We start from the raw sequence: 8,881 nt of genomic DNA, 5'->3' as shown, positions 1-8,881 counted from the left end.
CTACTCTCCCCAAACATACAAACAGCCAGACACGACAAGCTGTGACCTTTCTGTCCGAATAGAAACATTTTCATCACAACAACCCGATGGATTTTCTGACAAGCTTGATTCCCGTGTCATAAATCCTTTCGATTATCTCCCCTTCAAGGCGGCGTTCAAATAAAACCTAGTGGCGTTTTTATGCACCTCCGTTGGCGGTGATGGTAAATTAATAGAAATGTTGCTGCATACGTCCATGAGGTTTCAATAGTTTTAGATTGTAGTTTTTAGTGATTACCGATGTACGTTTATACAATGATAATAAATTAAAGAATAATAACAAGAATTTAAAAAAAATCAAAAGTAAAAAAGAAACATGGCACACAAAAACTGATGTCAAATAAATAAATAATTTTAGAAAATTAAAATCGAAGTTTTTTAAAAACATGATAAAAAGTTTTTGAAAAAAAACAAAACAAACAAAAACAACGTCTTTCTCAATAAAGTAAACTTTTTAAAAAAATGTCTACAATGGGAATCGAACCCAGTACTTTGAAGGTTGGAGTCTGACAGCTTGTCCACTGCGCTACGGAGCAACCTGACTGTTCATCACATTTAATAAGGTCTTTCTAAAACATTATTTTACCTTCAATGCAACTTCTATTTTCTGATTTTATATTTCATTTTTTTAAATTATTATTTTTATATAAATTTATTAACAAAAACATCCTACAGATGTCACAATATAACTTTCTCTATGTCCAAATACAGAATCACAATATCGCTGATGAAATTGGGTGGGATGCGCATGCATGACGGGGGTGTATAAAAACGGTCCGTTAAGATACACCGTCAACGGAGGTGCATAAAAACACTACGATAAAGGTGGATAAAACTTACTCGCGATATCATTTTACTATTTTCGCGAAGAGAGAAAATCCAGCGAAGCGACTCGAGTTTTTACTGTCGTTGAAACGATCCCCATCTCAGACCTCTGCTCTCTTCGTGAAAACGGTTCAAGATAAAATAATAAATGTGCAAGTCCGGCCAAAGAATGAATAGGTGACATTTGTATTGGGTAGAAATTCGGGCTGACGTTGAAGGGTTAACGTATTTCACCATTTTGTCTGGATGGGAGGGAGATGCTGACATCCTATAAAACATTCCACAATTGACAGGGCCATTTCCAGCTATCAATTGGAGAACCCCTCCCCCCCCCCCTCCCCCCACCCCCCAGCCCCCCCAGCCCCCCTCAAATGTGCAATGCACTCGCCTACACATCACTTATTTAATCACACAATCACAATTATGGGACAGCGTGGCTCAGCGGTAAGGTCTGTGCTTCGTACCCGAAAGGTACCGAGTTCGATCATCCGCCGCTACGCTGTGTGGCCTTGAGCAAATCACCTTGTCCTTGCTCAATCTGCGGCTGACGCCTGGGTTATTTCAGGGATGAATAAAGGGAATTTTATTTTATACGATATTATGGACTCCCCCCCCCCCCCCCAGTCGTTGGAGCTAACTTTATTTTTGCTGTTCGCAGCTTCAAATCTAGCCTGGGCCTGAACCGTTGGGGAAAATGATCTTGTCTGAATCGTTTAGTCTCCAAGACCTATAAGTATAAGGCACTAGCAATACTTGGTTTCAGTGTCCAAGGAAGGAATTCAAAAACAAAGATTTGACATAAATGAGTTTTGGCCTTCAACACTGTTGGGGCCGGGCGGCGACTCGGGTGCCTCCAACAAGAGTTTGTTTTTAGTTTTGTTTTTAAGGGTTTTACAGCGCTTGCAACACATTTAGGTTATATCAGCGCCAGTAAAAAGGAAGAAAATGGGATAGTAAAAAGTTCTAGAATTACAATTAAAGCGCCCAAGAAAAAGTAAGACAAAGGGGAATTGAGAACAATTGGGATCAGATGTAGATTCCAAGAGCATACCACCAATGTACTTAGTTTGAGATCACCTACAAGTTTGTTTGTTGCTTACGGTCTCTTCCAACACAATTGAGGTTATATGAGAGACCGCTGAAACAAAAAAACAAGCAATCTAACAAAAATAGTACAAATGTAAATCAAAATCATAACCTAAAGATATCATAAGCTAAATTATAAATAACCAAGAACAAACAGGCAGAAGATTTACAGAAAAAAAAAAAATCCCCTGTCAAAAATACAGTCACAAACCAAAGAAGCAGGATAGGCTAGTAAAGAGAAGAAGAAACGACATCACTATCGGATCGTACACCCATGCGAACATCATAAAAAACGATTCAAGGGTGATGCTCCCATCCAACCACCCGCTCACCTACAAGTCTCATCCAGACACAAGCACAAATCCCAACAAAGAGGAACACACTCAAATGCTTACATTATACATTCAAAATAAAAATAATAATACATAACAGAGAGATGATTTACAAGGAAAAAAATATCATCTCCCAAAACAATAACTATGCATTTGACTGTTTCCCTCCCAGCTAGGATTCCGGCCAGTGCCAGGACAAAACCAAGTAATCTCATTCCTAGACAAAGACAGAAAGCATGTTGGATAACAGATATAAGGGGATAGAAGACACAGTATGTACCTCCCTGCCCGCTATGGGAGGTCCAACAAGAGTCGAGTCGATCCCAGCGGCCAACTATCCTTAACGAAAGAGTGAAAATGGAGAGGCTTCGTATGGGTACAAAACAGACAATGGACGTTTCGGGTACAAACCCTTCGTCAGCACAACAATACTGCCGTGATAGGGAAGAAAGACGCATATCGGTATCTAGGTCAAATTGACATTTTCTGGGATTCACATACTTGAGAGAAAGGCGCATTTTTCTATCTGGGTTTGGTAACTCAATCATTGAAAATAAAAAAGCTGTTTCATTTTGAAAATATGCGACTTGACCTAATTTGGTTTAAATTCGTTTCGAGGAATGACAGATCGACGCATATATTGAATGTGGATATGACAGAAGGTCGCATTTTGTAATATGCGTCTTTTTCTCTTATTCGTCCACCGAATGACATAATTTGTCTTTCACAAAAAGACGCATTTCGGATATGCGACTTTCTGCCAAGACACTCTCCAAAAATTAAGATATATGCGTCCGTTTGTATTACGACTGGTGACGATGAAAAGAACAAATCACTGTTCTCCAATTTTCATCAAATAGTCAATCATCAAAGACGTACGAGTAAATTGTTGTTTTGGTGTGAATTCTTCATTTCCTCGGGTGAGTTTTATCCTTTTCCTATTCAAGTGATCAAAGATTTTATGTATATAATCATATAATTACTTGTCATATATTAGTGAGGATGTTTAATAATTATTTGCTATTGACGGTTTATCTGTGTTTCTGATATTTAACTTAGACAAATGTTGATTTACATGCTAATAGCACTACTGTTATTGTTATTACATGTACTATATTTATGATTATCATTATGATGACAATTATTAATATTAATGTTATTATTTTAATCATCATCGTTATATCACTATGAAAGTATAAGTTATAGAATAAGTAGTAGTCGTATTAGTAGTAGCAGTGAAAGCATTTGTATGTACAATAGTAGTAGTAGTAGTAGTAGTAGTAGTAGTAGTAGTAGTAGTAGTAGTAGTAGTAGTAGTAGGAGGAGGAGAGTAGTAGTAGTAGTAGTAGTAGTAGTAGTAGTAGTAGTAGTAGTAGTAGTAGTAGTAGTAGTAGTATTCTAGTGTATCAAATAGACGCCCCCCCCCCATCCATTAATGTTCGGAATTTTCGCGAACCTCCCCTCCCTCCTTCTGATCTTATTAAACTTAAAATTCATTCTTAAATAGAAAAAATACTGTCCCTGTAATTTGCTGTGGTTGAATTCTTCGGTCAAACCCCCTTCTTTGGTGAAAATGAACACCCCCTCCCCCCATCTCCCCCAGCTTTCTACTAAAGTGCGCACTGCGCACCCCCCCCCCCTCCTTTGCTTGGGATCAGGACAGTGGGAGAAATCATAAAACCAATCGGGCCTGAAAACCAACCTAGGACTGTGTCGGACTCGGTACCTTCTGATTCAAAGTGAAAACCTTAACTACTGAGACAATACGTCTCTAGCTATGCATCCAATTAGCCCTCAATAACCTGTTTCAATATTCTTTTGGGAAAGGCAAGCAACTGTAACTCAATATCATATCATAACAACGTTACTTTATGATAAAGATTATTTTAATGAATAAGTCCACTCCCGTTCAATTTTTGAATATCCATATTTATATCTCTTTCATCAGATATGATCGAACCCCTAAAAAGGCCACCGGTACCTCCACCTCAGCCAACCCAGATTAAATAAATCATGACAATCAGACTCCGGTGATTCAGATATTGACATTCCATTGAAACAGCTAGCTCAGATCAATAGTGAAACCTCTATCAGGAGGAATTACATGATGTATGAGTGTCATAAAAGCAGAGAGGAAAAGATTTAAAGAAACCACGGACAACAAGAAAAACGGAGGAGACGAGCTAGATAGGTTTACCTAAACACCGATATGAAAATCTGCAGTAGAAGCACGTAAACTGGCTGTTGAGATTAAAGAAGCAGATGCAAACGATATGGATTTTGTGTTGAATTTACCATTGAGAAACAAAGTTTAGATAGTGACTCAGAATTTGAAATGTATTTGGAACTTGCTTCTAAATATGTCGCCGAAACCACTGCCCCTAGAGTTCCATTTGCTGAAGAGGAAGAGTATTTGTCCGAAACTGCCACGCCGGCATCCTTTACCGGTTAAGGAGAAATATCTGAAGGAGAGCATGTTCCAGGTGTGTCATCGATTACAGAGACCACGATAGCAGAGTGAAACAATGACTACACCAGATCTAGAGATAGAGACAGTTCTACTCACTCAAAAAGAGAAAGCACAAGACGCGGATACAAAAAGCAGACTAGGAAATACACAAGCTTTTGCGAATGAGAGAAAAGCATTCGGTCTTGGAAGGTTGTGCGCCGACCTGCTCCAAAAAATGCCGTGACAGATTCTTGGAGTACCAGCGACGGGAGCTTAACAGATGTTTTGGGGAGAGGATTGGAAGGACCAGCGCAAATTTGTACGGACTTGGGTAAGTAAAACAGAATGCAGAGATCAGTGCGAAGGCATTCTTTCCAAGGAGAAAATTGCCTAGTCATGTACATGCAAATATACAATGAAACAGGAAGATGGAGTCTTCCATCCTGTGTGCAAAAAGCTCTTCTTTACTACTCTCGGATTCAAAGCTAATAATGGCAAACTGATAAGGAGCGCTTTCAAGGATGTTGGTGTTAACGAAAACAATGTCATAGAAGTACCCCTTGTTGACAATCGTGGACGTCATAGTCCCTGGCACAAGATTGACCACAGCATTATCCATGAACACATAGAGAAATATAAAACAAGCATTTTTCATTATAGACGTGAACACGCGCTTTTCAGGAGATATTTACCATCTGATCTGATCATCAATGATATGCACGAAACTTTTGCGCAGTCAATGGAAAATCCATATCAAAGAAACTCTACTATTCTGCATTTAAAGAACTTAACATCTCACAAGCCTTGTTCAAGAAGAATGTGAAAAATGTAAGTCCTTCTTGTTGCACAAACAACTATGCAACTGTGAAGAAAGGTGTGAACCGTGTGCCGATAAAATCATCCATCGGACACGATACAGAAATGCTAGAGAGGTATCAACGGGATGCAGACAAGAACGAAAACGCCAACACAGCCCATCCAGTGTTTGCCGCTGATCTGCAAAAAGTGATTTTGCTGCCGAGAATGAATCAGTTTAACAGAACCATGTTCACAAGCAGATTGGTCTTATTCAAAGAGACATTTGCACCAGTGGACTGCAAAAAAAGTGAAAAGGACATTGCCGTGATATGGAATGAATCAATTTTAGGACGAAAAGATGAAGACCTTGCATCAGCTTCTTACTTAATATATAAGCGTGATGCCGAATCTGTGACACTCTGACTGGATAACTGTAGCGCCCAAATTATAAAGTATACCCTTTATACTATGTTACTTCATCTTGTATGATTAGACTACTACAAAAGCAAGCACCATCACAATCAACTATTTAGAGCCTGGTCATACTTTTATGGCAGCTGATTCCACCCATGCCGGAATCCAAAGAGTTCTGAGGCGGAAAGACGGCAAAATCTTTGATCTCAATGAATTTGAAGAATGTGTCGTAGAAGCAGGCTGCCAGACAATGCCGTTGAGGTTTAATGACTTTGCCAACTGGGATTCTGGAGTCAGTAGTTATCTGTTGAGCAAAGCTTACAATCGTCCCTACCTAGCTAAGATTGTTTGTGCTGAATTCAGGCGAGGGTCACCAAAGACACTCTTCTTCAAAATAGCTTTGAAGAAGATACCTTCAACGAATGTGACATTCTGAAACGCGGATTTGTTTGTACGCCAAAGTTTCGTACAAAACCCAGGGGTGTAGGATTTACAAGAAGGATGAGATCGTGAAACAACTTGTGGGTTTGACGCCCCCCTCCCCCTCCCCCCCCCCCCCAATAGACGAAAGTACTGGATAGACCTACCAACCAGCTCCACGAGTAAAATTCTTTGCAAATCCTACAAGTGAATGTCCCTTCATCATTCACTGACTAGTTGGAAACGTTGCTCTTCCAAACAATGTGTACGAGCACGCAACGTTTACATCAAAGTAATGATTCAATTCATTATCTAAATAGAAGAGATGGAATATAATATGTATGTGATAATATTAGCGAGGATTACAAAGGCAAACTCCATGTTAGTGAACTATAACGAAAGAGGGAGAGAAAGAGAGTTAGTATTAGTTATACAAATAATGCTAATCAAATCACTGCAAATGAAACTATTATGAAAATTTACATGACTGGTGCCATTGTTCTGAAATAATAAAGCATGTTCAGCTTGATATCCTATATGTTTTTGATTGGTTTCTTCCGATTATTCAAGGGACCCGTGATTATAGTGTTTTTGCTTATTATAGCTTAACATTGGGCGATATGCGTCCTCACATGACACTGTATATCAATATGCACATTACCGCTAAACTAGCCCATGTCTATGACAAACAGACGCAAAAACAATATGCGTCCGTTTGTCACACACTGGATACACATCCGAAAGTGCGATGGACGCATAATATTTTTGCGTCTATCTGTCAAAGACATGTGTCAATCAATTTTCAATCATGGATTTGGCAAAAGGTCTTTTGGTGAATTACACAGTTAATACAAATATTTTAGTTTTCAAGTTCCATGAATAAAATAACAAAAAAAATATTCTTTAATTACCTATTAATTCTTTTAGATTCGAGCCAATAGTTGCAATGTTATTAAGTAAAACGGTTTTTTGCGTTTCCTGAAAAAGTAGGTTTTCCCGTTATGCGTCTTTTTCTCATATCACGGCAGAATACAGAAATTAACGTGGAAAACTGTACTGCAACCACCATTGAGTACAGACGATACGTTATTTTGCATTTTATTCTATTTGTTTTCCACGTTAATTTCTGTATTGTTGTGCTGACGAAGGGTTTGTACCCGAAACGTCCACTGTCTGTTTTGTTCCCATACGAAGCCTCTCCATTTTCACTCTTTCGTTAGTATTTTCACGACCACCGACTTCAGGCAGCCCCGACCGTTTTCACACGCCCCCTGTGCCACGTGTCTCGTCCAAGGCAATCCAAAGCCTCCCAGAGACGCTGGTAGGATGGGTGAGGCACATGGCATCGTCACGCCTGACTGCCTCCCTTACAGGAATGGACTCCATCCAGGGTCCAAACAAAAACAAGTTGTCTCATCAAGGCCAAGGTCAAAAACCCAAAGCCATAAAAAAAAAAAAACAACAACAACAAAAATAAAACCAAACAAAACAGAAAAACCAAACGATTGATAAGGCCAAGCAGCTCCCATCAATTGGCCACGTCCAGGGGGATACAGTGACCGGTGATGACCCTCCATCGGGACGAGGACAAGATAAGGGAATGTCAGTCAGCATCAATTGACCTTCCCACCCAAATTAAGGTCAAAGGCCATACGTCCAGCCAATCAAATCAAATCGTTAAGAATGAACACACCAAGACTAACACGGCACGGTCTGTGTGTGCAACAAAATATATAGAGATGGTTTTTATTGAGTAGTAACTGAATAGTAAGTGACACGTGTATACAGACAGCCCTTATAACAATAACATGAACAACAAGAACAATAACTTATTACATTATAATAATACTCAAAATAATAATATTTAAAAATAATAATAATAATAATAATAATAATAATAATAATAATAATAATAATAATAATAATAATAATAATAATAATAATAATAATAATAATAATAATTTTTAAAAATCATAACAACAACAACAACAATAATAATAATAATAATAATAATAATAATAATAATAATAATAATAATAATAATAATAATAATAATAATAATAATAATTTTTAAAAATAATAATAACAACAATAATAATAATAATAACAATAATAATAATAATAATAATAATAATAATAATAATAATAATAACAATAATAATAATAATAATAATAATAATAATAATAATAATAATAATAATAATAATAATAATAATAATAATAATAATTTTTAAAAATAATAATAACAACAATAATAATAATAATAATAATAACAATAATAATAATAATAATAATAATAATAATAATAATAATAATAATAATAATAATAATAATAATAATAATAATAATAATAATAATAATAATATAAACATAAAATTATACTTTTAAAATAAAAATAATAAAAACACGTGTCTGGATTAGTGATGAAAAAATAAATAACTCAAACCAAACCAAATATTGAAGACTAGAATTGAGATATAGATAAATGATATAAGACTAAATCATCAAAAATCAAAGT

This window comes from Berghia stephanieae, chromosome 5 (genome assembly GCF_034508935.2).
Source record: "Berghia stephanieae isolate SIO BIC M18660-M18661 chromosome 5, UCSD_Bste_1.3, whole genome shotgun sequence".
Classification (NCBI taxonomy): Eukaryota; Metazoa; Mollusca; class Gastropoda; order Nudibranchia; family Aeolidiidae; genus Berghia; species Berghia stephanieae.
Note: the sequence above shows the minus strand (reverse complement) of the source record.